This window comes from Lithobates pipiens, unplaced genomic scaffold, assembly GCF_037356315.1.
Source record: "Lithobates pipiens isolate NorthernLeopardFrog02 unplaced genomic scaffold, aLitPip1_a1.2 Scaffold_19, whole genome shotgun sequence".
NCBI classification, from domain to species: Eukaryota; Metazoa; Chordata; class Amphibia; order Anura; family Ranidae; genus Lithobates; species Lithobates pipiens.
Window position 1 is genome coordinate 187030095 of NW_027507764.1, and position 18962 is coordinate 187049056.

General features: G+C 41.8%; 1 long non-coding RNA gene across 1 annotated transcript in view; it reads right to left on the reverse strand.

Moving 5' to 3' along the window:
- Positions 1-9714: 9714 nt before the first annotated feature.
- Positions 9715-18962, reverse strand: part of LOC143996490 (uncharacterized) — a 140578-nt gene continuing 131330 nt past the window's right edge. The window contains exon 2 of the long non-coding RNA XR_013277559.1: positions 9715-12665. This is a non-coding gene — a long non-coding RNA (uncharacterized LOC143996490). The remainder of the gene's footprint in view (positions 12666-18962) is intronic.

Sequence of the window (18962 nt, forward strand, 5' to 3'; positions counted from 1 at the left end):
AGCAAAGACCCTGGAGAATACAATGGTGGTCGTTGCAACTTTTTATCTCGCACGGTATTTGCGCAGCAATTTTTCGAATGCTTTTTTTTGGAAAAAAAACAGTTTTGTGCTTAAAAAAAAAACACAGCAAAGTTAGCCCAATTTTTGCATAATGTGAAAGATGAAGTTACACCGAGTAAATAGATACCTAACATGTCACTCTTCAAAATTGCACAGGCTCGTGGAATGGCGCCAAACGTCGCTACTTAAAAATCCCCATAGGTGACGATTACATTTTTTTTTACTGGTTATATGTTTTGAGTTACAGAGGGGGTCTAGGGCTAGAATTATTGCTCTCGCTCTAACGTTCGCAGCGATACCTCACATGTGTGGTTTGAACACTGTTTTCATATGTGGGCGGGACTTACGTATGCGTTCGCTTTTGCATGCGAGCACATGGGGACAGGGGCGCTTTAAAAAAAAAAAAAATGTATTGTTAATTTTACTTTATTTATTTTATTTTGACATTTTTTTCCCCAAAAATACATTTTTTGATCACTTTTATTCCTATTACAAGGAATGTAAACATCCCTTGTAATAGGAATATGGCATGACAGGTCCTCTTTACAGTGAGATATGGGGTCAATAAGACCCCTCATCTCACCTCTAAGCTGGGAAGCCTGAAAAAAAAAAAAAAAAGATTCTGGATTTGATCGTATTGGCGAGTCGGTAGAAGCACCGGAGGGCGGCGGGAGGGGGGGGCTGTCTATGGCTGGGTATTGCAGGGTATCACCGACTTTGGCTGGGTATGGCTGGGTATCTCAGAGTATGGCTGGGTATCTCAGAGTATGGCGTTGCAGAGCATTGCGTTGCAGAGCATTGCAGGATATTGGCGGGTGTTGCAGAGCATTGCAGAGTGTTGCAGGGTATTGGCGGGTGTTGCAGAGCATTGCAGAGTGTTGCAGGGTATTGGTGGGTGTTGCAGAGCATTGCAGAGTGTTGCAGAGCATTGCAGAGTGTTTCAGGGTATTGGCGGGTGTTGCAGAGCATTGCAGAGTGTTGCAGGGTATTGGCGGGTGTTGCAGAGCATTGCAGAGCGTTGCAGGGTATTGAAGAGTGTTGCAGAGTATTGCAGAGTATTGCAGGGTATTGCAGAGTATTGCAGGGTATTGCAGGGTATTGCAGGGTAATGCAGAGTATTGCAGGGTATTGCACAGTAATGCAGAGTATTGCAGAGTAATGCAGAGTATTGCAGAGTAATGCAGAGTAATGCAGAGTAATGCAGAGTATTGCAGAGTAATGCAGAGTATTGCAGGGTAATGCAGGGTAATGCAGAGTAATCCAGAGTATTGCAGAGTAATGCAGGGTAATGCAGAGTATTGCAGAGTAATGCAGAGTATTGCAGAGTAATGCAGGGTATTGCAGAGTAATGCAGAGTAATGGCAGGGTATTGCAGAGTATTGGCAGGGAATTGAGGGTTTAATTTTCGGTGAGCAGCGATGTGGGCACTGCAGATGCAGCCCGCATCGCTGCTGACACCGATCTCTTCCCCCTCCGCTGTTCCGATCGGTACAGAGAGGGGGAGGGAGGAACCGGCGGTTTGTTTACAAGTGATCACTCCGTCATTTGACGGAGCGATCACGTGGTAAACGGCCGCTATGAGCGGCCGTTTACCCTGATCCGTGATGCGCCGGGTCCACAGGACCCGGCGGTCACGGATGCTCTCGAGTGCGCGCCCCAGGGGGCACGCAAGAGCGTAATTCTGGGAGGACGTCATATGACGGCCTCCCAGAGTTAAGAAACCGCCCTGTAGCCGTCATTCGGCTATAGGGCGGTTATTAAGTGGTTAAAGGGGAACTCTCACGTTGATTATTAAAGTGATAAACTGCATTTGTGGCCTATTGCCTCACATTTAAATGCCTGGGTCTGTGATTTCAGGATTTGAGGGCAACAGACTGACCGTTGTTAAGCAAGATCAGTTCCCCTTTATGCCTCAGCGCAAAGGCCACTGTAGACCTATTTAAGTTATTTGACTGTGTTATTTTGAAGTCTGCATTTTGGGTTCGATTAACACTATTAAAGATCATAGTTTGCCATTCTTGACTATTGAGTTACCAGATCACTGTTTGATTGTGAAAAGTCTCCCAGTAAACAAACTTCCTGTTCACTACATTTGTGTCTGTTTTACTGTGTTTGCAAGTACACTGTTTGCTAGGTGTGCCAGAGGGGCTGAGACAGTTCTTTGGGGTTGAGAGGCAGAGTAACGGATTGAACAAACTTAAGCAGCTTCAATATCGCTACAATAGCATGTGTTTATTTGCTGTTAAAATTAAAGATATAAGCAGTGATCTCTTTTATGGTTCCACAGACGTAAAAAAAAAATCGGGATTGGGAACAAAGATCAGTGATGTGTCACACGTAGCCATGCCCCCCACAGTTAGAAACACTCCCCAGGACACACTTAACCCTTACACTGCCCCTAGTGGTTAACCCATTCACTGCCAGTGTAATTTACACAGGAATCAGTGCATTTGTATAGCACTGATTGTTGTATAAATGACAATGGTCCTAAAAATGTGTCAAAAATGTCCGATGTGTCTGCCATAATGTTGCTGATTGCCGTCATTACTAGTAAAAAAATAAAATTATTAATAAAAATGCCATAAAACTATGCCCTATTTTGTAAACGCTATAACTTTTGCGCCAACCAATCAATACACACTTATTGTGATTTTTTTTTAAACTATATTTTTGGGGATATTTATTATAATGTAAAAAATAATGTGTTTTTTTTGTCGCTCTTTTTTTGTTTATAGCGCAAAAAAATAAAATCCGCAGGGGTAATCAAATGCCACCAAAAGAAAGCTCTATTTGTGGGAAAAAAGGACGTCAATTTTGTTTGGGAGTCACGTTACACAATCGCGCAATTGTCAGTTAAAGCAACGCAGTGCCGAATCACAAGAAGTGCTCTGGTCAGGAAGGGGGTAAAATCTTCCGGGACTGAAGCGGTTAAGTGAATCTGTCATTCGAGTGTTTTCATACTGTTAAGAAGCTGTAAGTGAGCATTAAACCAAAGGCTCCAAAAACCCATGTAGCTGCAGGCACTGGGGAGCAAATGATTCTCAGAAATCACAAAAATATCACTGAAGTCATTCAGCAGCTCATCCTTCTCACATTCCCAGAGCATCTGCTGTATGTTTCCATTAGGCTGCAAGGGGAAAACAGAGTGAGCTGTTAAGAGAATGACTTGGATTACTTTAATGCTTCTACTTAGAACGTTGAGTATGATTTGCTTCCCAGTGACTGCAGTTATTACCAATCTTGTTTGAATACCTTGAATACCAGAGGAAGGATCTCCTTATGGAACCCAGGTCCCAGGGGTATGTGCAAAGTGGAGTTATATTATATTTCCAAATGTTACAGTCTAGAATTTGATCAGATCAAAGGAAATATATGCAAATACTTAATCATCCTACAAGGAGATGCAGGCATGGTGGAGATTTTTTTCTCTGGGAGTGCATTTCATAGCAAAACAGGCACCATGATTTTATCCCTTTTGTCGCCTAGGTGGCGCATAGGTGAAAGTGTGTAGTATGTGTTGACTTTGTTGGAATGGGTGATGTCATCAGTGTGTGACTTGCTGTTTGATACTAGGTGTTTATACGGAGTGGGTACCAAGGATCGGCACCTGACATGCCCACCATAGAAAGGAATGAATGGGAGCTTGACAACGGTGAGGTTGGGGCCTATTGTCTAACATCATCTGTACAGCATGCATGTTTCTATGCACATAATGGTAATAATGCACCTATAAATACACACACAGTTCTTTTAGTTGCAATTTTTCCCTTGTTTTCACCTTTACTTTATTTATTTATTTAAATTCTGATCTTGGGAATTCCAGGGGATCCCTGGGTTACATCATTGACCATAAAAGATCACATTATGATATTAGATTATATCACCTAGCGATCTCCTGGGTTTTCCTGAGTCAGATAATGTTTAAAAAATAAAATAACAGTACAAAAAAGGAAACAATATGGTGGCTCCTCTTAATATTCCATCCAGTCTAAATGGGAGGACAGCAAGTATGTATCCCCCTCTTTCTTGTATCTTACTAGGCCATATGCCTTTCAACATTGATGGTACCTTGCAAGAGGGAGTGGCAAAGCCTCCCCCCTTGCAAAGGTACCTTTGTCTCAATGTTGAGGGACAATATCCTCTTTCCTACATCCATGTGCCTCAAAATGAGGTGGGGTTATGGTAAAATGGGAGGGACTTATGATGGAATCTGGAAGACCCCTTTATATCGGGGGTGACCAGATATCTGTCCCCTCTTAGGTGTATGACTACAGGGGTACATTAGTATCCCTTGTTATGGAAGAGTTTAGCTTTAAAACAGCAATATGATAAGGTCAGATTAGTTATTCTTAATTAATATAGAGAGTAATTTATTTAGAAAAATGTCCAATAGCTAGTATAATTAAATACAGTATATACAATATCGAATCTGGTACAGAATACAATATAAATTCCACAATCCAATTAGCAAACACATTTATACCTATTGTTACATTACATAATGTTGTATAGTATATAAGCCCAGACGCATTTTGACCTGTACGGTCTCTTCAGGGGGACAAATGGATCTAAAAGATATGACATATATTCAAAATTTGAAGAAACATGTCATTATTAATCACATTGAATAAGCCATATGGTATATTTACCACTCAAGAGTGAAATGAGTCTTCTTGTAGCCAGAAATAATGGGAGCCGTTTAGAAAAATCCAGAGGGCTTTGTAGGCCGCCCCCACCTCCCCAGGAGAGAAGAGCCCACCCCGAAGGGCTTGCAAGGAGCCACACTGTACATGACCTTGGAGGGACGGAGGGGTACACGCAATGAACACTCAATAATAGCCATTTAGTAATTTATGAAAAATAAATAAATAAATTAAATAAATAAATTAACTCGTAGCAGATCCGCCAGAGTATCAATTGTATCGTAAGTTTTTCTAAATATATATATAAAGCCTGGCAGTAAATAGAGGGTTGTCAGTGTATACATTGGTCACGATGTCATTATGTCCCAAAGGTAAAGCTAACCTAAATAATTCAATAGATCAATATGATAATGCAGTAAAGGTATATTTGTAGTTCATTAACAATAATATATTAACGTGTGTAGAAGTATAATGTTGGAAAAATACATGTATGTGTAAAAGACTGATAATCAGTACAGTCAAAATGTGTACTGTGTGCAGGTCGAAACGCGTTGGGGATCATATACTATACAATATTATGTAATGTAACAATGGGTATAAATGTGTTTGTTAATTGGATTGTGGAATTTATATTCTGTACCAGATTTTATATTGTATATACTGTATTTAATTATACTAGATATTGTAATTTTTTTCTAAATAAATTAATCTCTATATCCTATAAGAATAACTAATCTGACCTTATCATATTGTTGTTTTAAAGCCCCACTGGGGAAAACCCTTCCATAATAATATCCGTTTTTGGGCTGTGCAGCTTTTTTTCATTTATCACCGATGTGTCTTTCCTATAAATTAGTACCCTTTATCCATTCCCACAAAGAGTTAAAATAAAAAAAAGAACATATTGAAATACCCTTAGTACTAGTGGGGGGGGCGGGGGGTGTGCCGCCCCAGGTGCCACACACTGGGGGGGTGTCAGGCCAGCCCCTCCCTCCGCAACTGAAGAGGAGACAGCGCCGTGCCTCGGATTCGCAGCCCATACAGAGAGAGCCCAAGGCACTGGCAGTGGGGGCATTGCAGGGGGAGGTGCGAGCAGCACGCGAGTGGAGTGACATCTGCCGGCTCAGTGATCCGGGACCCGGCGCAATAATCCCCTTGTCTCTGTGGTCACGTCGCGCGGCCGTTCTGATCAGTTTCGGGCAGCGGCTGTCACTCACAGCCGAGCAGAGTGAAGCCGTCTCCCCCTCCTGCATGCACAGCACTGTGTAGACATAAAGGAGGAGGGGGAGGCGGCTTCACTCTGCTCGGCTGTGAGTGACAGCCGCTGCCGAGACTGATCAGAACGGCGCGACGTGAGTCACGCGACCACAGACAGAAGGGGATTATTGCACCGGGTCCCGGATCACTGAGCCGACAGATGTCACTCCACTCGGGTGCTGCTCGCACCTCCCCCCTGCAATTCCGCTGCCTTGGGATGGAGCTACATTATGGGTCCTTAGGGGAGTCTGTGCACTGTAGGAGGGTTCTTTACTGTGGGGGGTCTGTGCACTGTAGGGGGGTTCTTTACTGTGGGGGGGTCTGCACTGTGGGGGGTCCTGCACTGTAGGGGGGTCCTGCACTGTAGGGGGGTCTTGCACTGTAGAAGGGGTCCTGCACTGTAGAAGGGGTCCTGCACTGTAGGGGGATCTGCACTGTAGGGGGAGGGGTCTGTACTGTAGGGTAAGATTTGGCACTGTAGGGGGGTCTGTACTGTAGGTGAGGATTCTGCACTGTAGGGGAGTCTGTAACTGTAGGGGGGTCTGCACAGTAGGGTGGAGGGGCCTGTACTGTAGGAGGGTCTGCACTGTAGGGGAGGATTCTGTACTGTAGGGGGGTCTACACTGTAGATGGGGGTCTGTATGGTAGGGAGGGGGGTCTGCACTGTAGGGGGTCTGTGTAACATGCAGGAGGTCCAGAGCTGTGAGGGGCTGTGTAATGTAAAGGGGTGCAGAGGTGCAGGGTGCTGTGTAATGTAAAGGGGTCCAGAGGTACAAGGGCTGTGTAATGTAAAGGGGTCCAGAGGTTCAGGGTGCTGTGTAATGTAAAGGGGTCCAGAGGTACAAGGGCTGTGTAATGTAAAGGGGTCAGGAGATTCAGGGTGCTGTGTTATGTAAAGGGGTCCAGAGGTACAAGAGCTGTGTAATGTAAAGGGGTCCAGAGGTGCAGGCTGCTGTGTAATGTAAAGGGGCCCAGAGGTGCAGGCTGCTGTGTAATGGAAAGAGGTCCTTAGGCGCAAGGTCCTGTGTAATGTAAAGGGGTCCAGAGGTGCAGGGCGCTTTGTAATGTAAAGGGGTCCAGAGGTGCAGGGTGCTGTGTAATGTAAAGGGGTGCAGGGTGCTGTGTAATTTAAAGGGGTCCAGAGGTGCAGTTGTGGAGAGGGAGGAACACAGTAGTGACAAAAAGATATTGAAGGATGCAGAGGTATGCAGGGGACACAGTGGGTGTTTTTACATTTTATGGTGGGGGGTGCCAGATATAGGATCCGCCCCGGGTGCCAAATGCTCTAGGTACGCCCCTGACTCAACTTACTGGCTTTTAAAATAAGTTGTATTAATGACCCTAGAAGTAAATCAAGTGATAATCACGGCATCCAGTGATGTATCCGTCAATCAAGTTATCTAACAAGGTATTCTATGTCAATCACAATGACCTGTCACTGATCTGTACACTCCTGCCAATAAATTACAGATTCCCATCTGCAGTTATTTAAATTTACAACCAAGAATACGGGTGCCATAATTGGCCAAAATTGACAATTGACCAGTAATTCATATTACTGCAGGCAGGTTTTGTCACATAGCAGCAAAAGTATGGTACATACAGCCCACCTAAATTCCATCACTATTGATTTCATGGTTGTGTTCAACAACATCAGTCATTATTGTCAATTCTACAAAATAACAGATCTGACACATCTGCTGCTATCTGCTCTTTTCTAATAATATGTTGTAGAAACATTTTCCAAAATGTCTCTACAATTTTTAGTAGCTGAGTGTACCTCTAGAGACTTAATGATCTAAATTTATAAACTTCTGTAATGATGAGGTAGCTACCTTTCCAGTCTTTCAAGCAATCAAACCTGACCTTTTACATGTAATTTTATCAATGTGACAAGATATACAAATAAAACTGAAATGTCAGACATGCTATGTAATATTTTGCATATAATTTGTATTGTACTAAATATATTACAGGAACGTTGAAAGTCCTACAAACCAGATGGCATGAATTGTATCTTGCATGTTTAAAGAGCATTCTTATGTTGTCAACCATATACTGTTATTTTCTTTCTCAATAGTTTTTATTGTTTCACAATAAACTAAAATACACGTATGTATGTGAATCAGAAGGTAATGAAAGAATAAACTGTGACTCACAATGAGTATCTAGTCTCAGAACATATAAAATACATGCATCTGTGGAACAAAATAGGAGTACAATTAAACTCCACAGATCCACATTTGATATACTATGCTATGGAATCATCTGTATTATCATATGTGAAGCCTATGGTCCAACACTATGTATTCATTTGGTATACAGGCTATTTTGCAAAGAAAAAAGGAAGGAAGCGGGAAAAAAAACAAGAGGTGAAGTAAAGAGAACAGATTGGAAAGGTTTCTCCTCTTGGTCTTGGTCCCGACACCTCCAACCCCCATCCCAGTTATATTGGTGGTTGTAGGTACCACACCCAGGGTTTCCAGATATTTTCATATCTGGTCTGTTTGTCTAGCCAGTTTCCTGTGCAGCATTATCCAAGAAAAATTATTCTTTGTTGCCATTAAGTCTACTACAGGAAATCCCATGCTTTCACAATGGTCATTTTAGCCACTAAGAAGATATAAAATATGAGACCACTAAAAAGATATAAAAATTTGACGTATGGGGATGTCCTCTATTGAGTTTCTGAAGCACAAAGGGGATGGATTAGGATACATCTTGACAAGCCTGGATGGGAACATATACCATTGTGAGATAACTTTATAATTAGTTACCATTAAGGTTGTGTTAAGTATTCCTTTAAATATATCAACTGTCCAGGAGGACAAATCTACCCCGTATATTTATGTTACTAAATATGCTTCCCACAACAGTTGGTTGGGTAATATATCTGGCGCTGTGATATAATCCTTTGTTCATCCTCCAGGAGAACTGATAAGGGGCATGGCCTGGAGGAGATGCTGGATTGTTAAGAAGAGGGGCAACTGGTATATTTGATGGGGGATGTCTAGCATACCCTATCCCAAAGTGGGATAAAGTAGGGTATAATATTGCTTTAAGGTTCTTTGCTGGCATCTACATGTGAGATCTATTTGGTGTGGGGCACCTGTTTGGGATACAAGTTTGGTCCAGTCTATAACTCGCAGAGTAAATCTGCGATAGCTAGATCAGTTGTGCCCCTTTGTAATACCTCAGGAGATGTGGGACTCCCATACCTCCTGAAGTTTTGAGGGTATTTTTCACCACCTAGATCCACATATATGTATTTGAAGTTTGATTTTTTTTGTTTATATTGGTACAGGAAATTATACCAGTAGAGTAAAAGCAAAATTATGTTTTGAGGGTTGTTATTACTGAGTCCGAAAGGTTAAAATGATTTTAGATGATCACCTTGTAAAATAGCTCATTCATTTTTAAATAGAAAGGAAAGGCAAAAAATGTATATATAGATATAAAAAAACATTATAAATACCTTTTTTTTCCTTTTTTTTAAGTGACCACATCCCCTCAGTTCTCAGCTGCACAAGAGCTGTAAGAGAAGAAACAACAGTACACTGATCTTCCCAGAGAAAGGCTGTGCAGAGGGGATGTGTCAGGTCAAGTCTGATCATTTGAGGAGAGCACACTGAGTTCCCATGATAGATAGAGATCTTGCAACGGTGTGTTCTCTTGCTTAGTATGGTCAGTTTTTAATAGGAATGCATGAGGACTGGCAGGAATACCAAAAAAAATCACACAAAGGAATGATACAAAGAGAGCAGGATACTTTTTTTATTCAATGAATATGAAATGATGGAGTAACAAACACTTTAATATTGAGTGCTTCTGATTTTTCTGTGTTGACCCAGAGCCTCGATATGTTGCCGAAATCTGTCAGAAGTTGAAACAGGTTGGGTAGAGTAGTGATTAGCAACATTGCAAACAGTAAATCATCCGCACAGAGGGCACACTTGTGATGTGTGTCAGCACTCTGGACACCCTGTATACATGGATTTAGGCGAATTGCTATTACCAACATCTCTATTCCTATTATAAACAATAATGGAAACAAAGGGCAGCCCTGGTAGGTGCCTGTTTGTATGGCTAATATATTGTATTTGTACCCACTTACAATAATGTTGGCCATATGCTTTGAGCATAGAGTGCGAAGAAGGGATAAGAAATTGGGTTCAAAAGTATATTTCTGTAAAACTCGGAATGCAAAGGGCCAAGACAGGGAGTCAAAAGCTTTATGTAAATCCAATGAAAGCACCATCCCTCATCGCTCTTTAACTCTATCCTAGTTATAACTTAGAACTGAGATCATTTTGATTGCCTGGCACTTGGGGACAAACCCCACTTGATCAATATTTATATTGTGCTCCAAAAATTGAGCAATTCTGTTAGCATAGCTTTTCATCAGCAGTTTTAGGTTGCAATTGAGGAGCAAAAGAGGTCTATAGTTTTACACATTTCCAGAACACCTGTCTGGTTTGGGTATCATACAGATATATGCCCTATTTAAATCAGCACCAAGAGGCAAACCAACCTGAAGAGCATCATAAAAACCCTCTAAGTGGAGTACCAAGTGTGGGAGGAATTTCTTATAGCCTGTCAATTGTTTGCAAAATTTCTTTACCCGTAACTTCTTTGTCCAAAAGCTCTCTGTGGGAGCCACTTAAGTAAGGTAGAGAAATACCCGATCGAAAATCTGTCTATTTTATCATCATATCCCTTCTTTGAGGCTGCATAAAGCTTTGAATAATATGTATGAAGCTGTTGAGAACTGTGGGTTCTGGGTGAAAAAATGGGCAAAAAATGTCACTCTCTAGATGTGCAAAGTGGTAGAGACATTCCCAAAAAGATTTGCAGCTGTAATTGCAGTGAAAGGTGGTTTTACAAAATATTGACTGAATACAAATGTACGCCACACTTTTCACATATTTATTTGTAAAAAAAATTGAAAACCATTTATAATTTTCCTTTCACTTCACAATTATGTGCCACTTTGTGTTGGTCTATCAAATAAAATCCCAATAAAATGCCTTTACATTTTTGGTTGTAACAGGGAAAAATGACCAGGGGTATGAATACGTTTTCAAGGCACTGTATGTTATTAATGGTTTTATACAATTTTATGGAAATGGTATCATAAATAAAAGTTTGTTCCATTTTTATTTATATCTTGTGTACTTGCTTCTCTCACCTGGGGTTACAACATGGCTTTTTTCTGCCATATTGATTAGTAGAGAATGACGTGTTAACCCTCCCCTAGAAGGAATGCAACAAAATAAAAAAAACAGGGTAAATAACAAAACATTTAAGAGAAATTAGGGCTACTGTTGTAAATCACGGGGCCCCATACAGCCTACCTGCCCAGTCAAAAGTGACTTTTGAACTAATGGGGTGTGTGCCCAGTACAGGAGGGCTGTCTGCCCTGAGAGAAATACCCAGTGATGTGGGTAATGTCCAACAAATAAAGCACTTAGCATTGTCAGTGTAAAACTCAACACTAGGTTTGAGTTCAGTCCCAGCACAAGTGAAGGGATTGGAGTCAAACAGGGGTTCAAAGCTACCACATACCCTTTAGCTAAAAATGTCAATCATTATATGACATCAAAAACAATAAACAGTAAACAGTAGCTTGTTTATTTATTATTACTAAATCAACATCTGAGAGAAAAAAGCAATTACCATCAACTTCTGAAGTCCCTTACCGCCAGCTAACCTTCATGTAAACCCTCATATTAGTATAGTTGCTCATAGTTGCTCATGAGTATCTATACTAAATGCTGCCGGTAAAGTCATGTACAATATCTATTCCAGGTGGCTCCTGAAGAGCCTGGCAAAAACGAGGTAGGATAGAGTCCCAGAAAGAAGAATGTTCTATCTACCAAAGACACATTGTACAGAAGTTAACTCAGTCCTCATATAATAAGTCAAAGTCCAGGCCCAGACTTGAGGTGTGTCAAAAAAACACATCCCTGCTGTAAGGGTTTGAGCGGTAGGATGATCGGTACTACTGTAGGCCAATTTGATAAACAACATATAAAAATTAAAACAAACTAAAGAGGGTGAATCCCTCAGTAACATCAGGTAGTATGTTGGGGACCCACACAAAGGAAAATGTGTAATGATGGTCTTAACAGGATCAGTACTCCTCAAAGGAGGTATATTCCAAAGTCTGGTGTGGCTTCTATTCGTTACCCACAAGCGAGGCCACCATTACTGATCTGGTGTTATCATAATCTCTTTGAGTAGAGCAATTAGGAGAACTTGTTGGTGCCATTGAGATGAGCCCAAGCTTCAGCAATATGGCCTCACCTTCCTGAAATGTGGGGAAAGAGTACATCTTATATGAACAGCAGGCGGAAAAGAAAGAGCAAACGATATTTAATACCTTTGTCGATGAAGGATTGCAATAATGGCTTTAAGGATCTACGTTTTTAGACTGTAGTTGGTGATATGTTAGCAAATATTTGAATCGGATAGCTTCTCCACTAAAGATCCAAAGATTATTTGGCCATCTTCTGTTCTTTGACCGTATAGAAATGGGGTTCAACAATAATGTTCTTTTGATTTCCATCAGAGCATGGGGCATTGAGGGCTCTGTGAACTCTGTCCAGTTCATACCTGTGTGGCAGGATGTTCAGTATCATATATTTTGTGGATTTTTTGTTTGCAGCTTCTCCCTTTCTCAGTCTGAGGTTCACTGTAAAGGTTCTGCAAAAGGAACATACCTATTCATGTTAGCTACATGCATTGTTTGCATTTAAAAGTTGCATTAACTGATGTATTCATTAATAAAAAAGCTGCATTATTTTCTGTCTATTATAACTACCTGGAGTTCAGATATAAGCTTGTGCTTAAAAAAATCTGCTACTTAAATGATTGATAGCCATTTAATAAATCTCCTACTATGTCTGTGCTTTATGATAGACTGCAGTTGCTCTGGCTAAAGGGAAATTAAAATGGACCTCCCAGGCAAACAGCTTAATTCACAGTTGAAATAAATGTGTTTACTGTTTAGCTGCCATACTGTCTTGTGATTTACACGCACACACCTGCCGCATTATATTGTCCTGCAAATTCCACACACTTAAAGTTTCACGAAGTCTAGTTCATTTTTTTCCATACTGCTCCAGGCACTTAACTTTCCTGTAATGAAGCATGTCTCAGGTCGGAAAAATTTCAGATCGGAAATTCCGATCTTCTGTACAAATTCCGAAGCACAAAATTCCTACTCATGCTCCGAAACAATTCGACGCATGCTCGGAAGCATTGAACTTCATTTTCTCAGCTCGTCATAGTGTTGTACGTCACCGCGTTCAGAGAATTTTTGTGTGACCGCATGTATGCAAGCCAAGCTTGAGCGGAAAATACGCTTGTGCATTTAAATTTACTTCAGAAGCTCCCAACGTGGCTGACACCCTCACTCCCTCTTCTCTCTGACAAAACATCATTAACTGATTTCATTAAATGTCACACCACCTGTGAGTGGGGGAGTGGTAGAAGAATGACAGAATCCTCTTCCCCACTTACAGACCATGCTACTATCAGTTAGGTTTATAACCTGGTTAAATAGCTTTCCACAATTTGCTGCGGCATGCAATTTATGTCTAACCCCATAATGCAGGAGGTGTCCTACATGACTATGACCATGCCTGAATATTCATAACACCTGCATGTGTTCTGCATACAATGAGATCTATTTAAACTCCTACCCTCTAGCTGCTGCATGCTTTAGGCTGCAAATGACATGTCCCCCTCTGGTGTGATAGGACACAAATGTAGATGTTTTCCTATGTGAGAAACATTGTGCTAGCCATCCAGCTAAAGTGTGAATGCATAAGCATGCACATGCGCATTAGCCTGATGGCTGGCACAATGGGGGTTATTTACGAAAGGCAAATCCACTTTGCACTGCAAGTGCACTTGAAAGTTCACTGAAATTGCACTTGGAAGTGCAGTCGCTTTAAATCTAAGGTCTAGATCTGAAATGAGTGGAAGCTCTAGTGATTTTATCATCCAATCATGTGCAAGCTAAAATGCTGTTTTTTCTTTTCCTTGCATGTCCCCCTCAGATCTACAGCAACATTGCTTCCAAGTGCACTTTCAGTGCAAAGTGGATTTTCCTTTAGTAAATAACCCCCAATGCTCCCTAACAGCAGTATTAAAAAATACTTTCTCATAAAGACTGTAGGACTATTCCAGTAGCTTAAAATAGTCTATACATCACATCCTTTGTTAAAATGATTGTAAACCGCAGATGTTGCAAAAGAAAAAAGAAAAACCTGCCAGGCATTATGTGCTAGTATGCATTGCATATTCTAGCACATTTTGAAATACATTTTGAAATACTTAACTTGGAACAAAGCACTCCAGCACTGTAATGTTACCACTGAGAGGGCTGACATCTTCCCCCTGTCTTTCTTCTGGGTTCTCATGCTCCAGTCATGTGATTGGTCGGAACCCTGCGGTTATGTCACTCCCGCACATGCGCAAGAGCCTTTTGTTCCCTGCATGCAGCTCAGAAGGTCTGGCAAGGTATGCCAGACCTTCAGAGTGCATGTGCCAGTTACATATTAAATGTAATTAAAACACTATTGCTGCCTATATTATAATAAGGCCTAAACAAATTGCCATACACCCAGTAATTAGCAACATCTGCCTATTCCTTCATAGCAGTAACAATTAACAATTTATCATTACATTGTTCATCGTGTATTTGATTTTCTGGGCTTGAGTTTTTTCTGGTGTTTTGTGAACATCAGTCCACTTCTTCAGGAGATCAAAGCATGCTTGTGCTGCACTTCTTCTGGAGTGCAAATAAAGATTTTCTACAATATACAACAATATGTTAGTGGCCCATTTCAATACATTGGGGGTTATTTACTAAAGGAAAATCCGCTTTGCACTACAAGTGCACTTGGAAGTGCAGTCACTGTAAATCTGAGGGGTAGATCTGAAATGAGGGGAGGCTCTGCTGATTTTATCATCCAATCATGTGCAAGCTAAAATGCTGTTTTATGTTTTCCTTGCATGTCCCCCTCTGATTTACAATGACTGCACTACCAAGTACACTTGTAGTGCAAAGTGGATTTTCCTTTCGTAAATAACCCTCATTGTCTCTTTTCAGCATATGCCATCAAACAACGACATTTGCATGTAATAGAGATAATGGTACTCGCTCAAAATATAAGTGTAGTAGAAGAGTAGAGATCCATAATTCCCATGTTTAGAGGCAGGTGAGAAGGTGGCAGGGATATCAGGAGATGTAGTCTTTCTACTGAGTTGGCCAGGAGCCAAATGTTTTATTTATAGTGTCATTTTTTATACTATTGCTATATATATATATATATATATATATATATATATATATATATATATATATATATATATATATATATATATATATATATATATATATATATATATATATATATATATATATATATATATATATATATATTTATATATATATTTACATATATATATATGAAACAGTCTCCTTTGTCATTGGTGTTAAGCACTGGATGCCGTCCAACCAATTATATGACCTGACCACATTCCTTTTCTGGATGGAAAACCCTGTCCATGTAAACACAGGGTCAAGGATAGTGGCAGACATCAATGTCCAAATATTGCCATATTTGGGAAAATATATTGACCAAATATTGTCATTGTCATAGTCAATAATATCAGCCACTACATTCCAGTTGACAGCTCGAGAATGTCAGAGCTGGGCTCTTAGCAGCTCTTTTCTCTGTGCTCAGGCTACTCAGCTGTCAGATTATTGTCAACACTTACTGATTCCTCAGTGGCTCACCTGGTTATCATTATCTGCTCGTCAGTCCCACCTACAGCCAGCCCCTTCTGGCTATTTAAACTGCCTTGTTAATTCCTTTCCTGCCTTTGCCTGGTCAACATATCTGGAGTTTCTCTGCTGTGTTTCTCTGAAAGATTTTGCCCAGGTGACGTCCCTTCTGGTTCCTAATCCTGTTCTTCTGCCTATGATCTCTGGTTTCCTGATTACTGGCTTGTCTGACTACCAGCTTTGGCTTATGATCCCTGGCTTATGTTTTAACTACGTTTACTGATGTGTATAATTTTTACCATTACATTAAAAGATGTGATTTTTACTGCATTTCTGTCTCAGTCTGATTCATGGTTCCTGATAGGGGAGTTGTCATTGGCACTCATAGTTTGAGTGGTTTGGCATGTCAGTGTGTGTTTTGTTATAGGTGTTTGACGGGCATTATTTACCGTGATTACCAATGATCTGCATCACTGGACGTGTATGAATGGATGAATGTATGGATGTGTTTGACAATGGATTTACATTGTGGAACATTTTTTTTTTTTTTAAATAAAGGACTTGTCAAAGGTGTTTGCCATTATTTACCATTTACAGTTTTTTCTGTGAATGAGTAAGGGTATGTACTCCTAATGCCGCGTACACACGATCAAACAATCCAGTGGAAAAGTCAGGCGGACTCAAGTACTTTTACCCAAAGTCCGGCGGACTTAGAAGCTAGTTTTGCACTCCAATCTTTCCGTTGGACTCGCATTTCGGCGGACAATCTGGCCGTGTGTGTGCCAGTCCGCTGTACTTTTGAAATGAACTGACTTTTCCCGCCCGGAGCCGGGGCCAGCGAAGGAGGCGTCGCTGGCCCCGTCACCTGGTATGGACTTAAAGGGGTCCCCCCCAGGTCCACATCAGACCCTTGTCCGAGCACGCTACCCGGCCGGCCAGGAAAGGGGGGGACGAGCGAGCGACCCCCCTCCTGAGCCGTACCAGGCCGCGTGCCCTCAACATGGGGGGTGCCTTGGGGAAGGGGGGGGCCGTGCGGCCCCCCCACCCCAAAGCACCTTGTCCCCATGTTGATGAGGACAAGGGCCTCTTCCCGACAACCCTGGCCGTTGGTTGTCGGGGTCTGCGGGCGGGGGGCTTATCGGAATCCGGGAGCCCCCTTTAATAAGGGGGCCCCCGGATACCGGCCCCCCACCCTATGTGAATGAGTATGGGGTACAATGTACCCCTACCCATTCACCTGTAAATAAAAGTAAAAAAAAAACACTACACAGCCCCCCGCCCGCAGACCCTGACAACCAACGGCCAGGGTTGTTGGGAAGAGGCCCTTGTCCTCATCAACATGGGGACAAGGTGCTTTAGGCACCCCCCCATGTTGAGGGCACACAGCCTGGTATGGCTCAGGAGGGGGGGGCGCTCGCTCGTCCCCCCCTTTCCTGGCAGGCCGGGTAGCGTGCTCGGACAAGGGTCTGATGTGGACCTGGGGGGGACCCCCACGCCGATTTTTTCGGCGTTGGGGTTCCCCTTTAAGTCCATACCAGGTGGCTACCTGGAGACGTGCTCAAAATGAGCGGACTTTCCTCCGCTTGTGTGGGCGAGTCCGTTCCTTTCAAAGGTAAGGAGGATAGTCCGGCGGACTTAGTACGCCGTATTAGTCCACTGAAAAAGTGCCGTGTGTGGGCAAGTAGCCCATTTGGAAAGTCCGGCGGACAGTCCGGCGGGAAGTCCAGCAGACTAAGTCCGCCGGATAGTTGGCTACGTGTGTACGCGGCATTACTTATTCATGAAAGGGGTCAAATCTTTAAGCTCATCTATTTTTAAAGTACTTCCAGATTCCAATAAGCCTCCCACCTGCAGACTCCCACAATCACCAGGCCAGATTTGTGGGGAAGGACCCCCCTGACACGGTAATCTTCTTATGTTAAGGGCATGTGGTCTGATATGGTTCAGGAGGAGGGGGCTGCATGCTTGTCCCATCCTTTCCTGGCAAGCAAGGCTGCATGCTTGGATAGAGGTCTGGCTTGAATTTGTGTGTGGGGTTGCTCATTTAAAATCCATCCCAGGGCCATTTTTCCAAAAGGTGGACTTAGCTTTTAAGACACAGATATAATATTGTCACTGACTGTACAAGGCATAGCAAGATATCACCTTCAATATGCAGTTTAGCTTTGGACACAAGTTCACAAGAAGAAGGTTGAAGAACGGCAAACAGAGAACAGAAACTGAATTATTAACCACTTCCCGTCTGCCCACATCCTATAAATGGTGGATGGGAAGCAGCGCCAATATATCAGCCTCCTGCCTGGCTCACATTACTGGTGTATTTGGGTGATTACTTGGTCTTGTACCATGTGATTGCTGTGTTCAATCACAAAAATCGCATAGTACTCAATGGAAACCTAAAGTAAATATCGGTTTAGCACCCCCGTCCACCCCGTGCACAAATGTGAACACATGCGCCAGTCCTGCATGTATATGTAAACTGAAATCTCACCACACTTGAGGTATTGCCACACACATCAGAGTGAGTGCAATAATTCTAGCTCAAAACCTCCATTCTAACTCTAAACTTGTAACCTGTAAAGGCTTTTAAAATGTTGCCTATGGAGATTTTTAAGTACTGTAGTTTGGCGCCATTCCACGGGCAGACACAACTTTAAAGCCTACAATGTTTAGTATCTATTTACTCAGCATAATATCATTTATTATATTTTAACAAATAATTGGGGATTGTATTATGTTTTGTTCATTAACATGTTTTAACTACTTCCATACTGGGCCTATTCTGGTACTTTTCTCCTACATGTAAAAATCATCATGGTTTTGCTAGAAAATTACTCAGAACCCCCAAACATTATATATTTTTTTTAGCAGAGACTCTAGGGAATAAAATGGCGATTGTTGCAACTTTTTATATAACACAGTATTTGCGCAGGAATTTTTCAAACGTGTTTTTAAAAAAAATAGGATTTTTTAAAAACAGCTTACCTGTAAAATCCTTTTCTTGGGAATACATCACGGTACACAGAGCCTTTGATAATACTTAGTGGGTTAGATAGTCACCATCAGGTGATTGGACACTGGCAACATTAATTACAAGGCAAGTTCCTCCCCTATATAACCCCTCCCATATGCAGAGATCCTCAGTTTTGTTGCAAAGCAATAAGTATCTCAACGTATGATCCCAAAGAGGGGTGGGAGCTCTG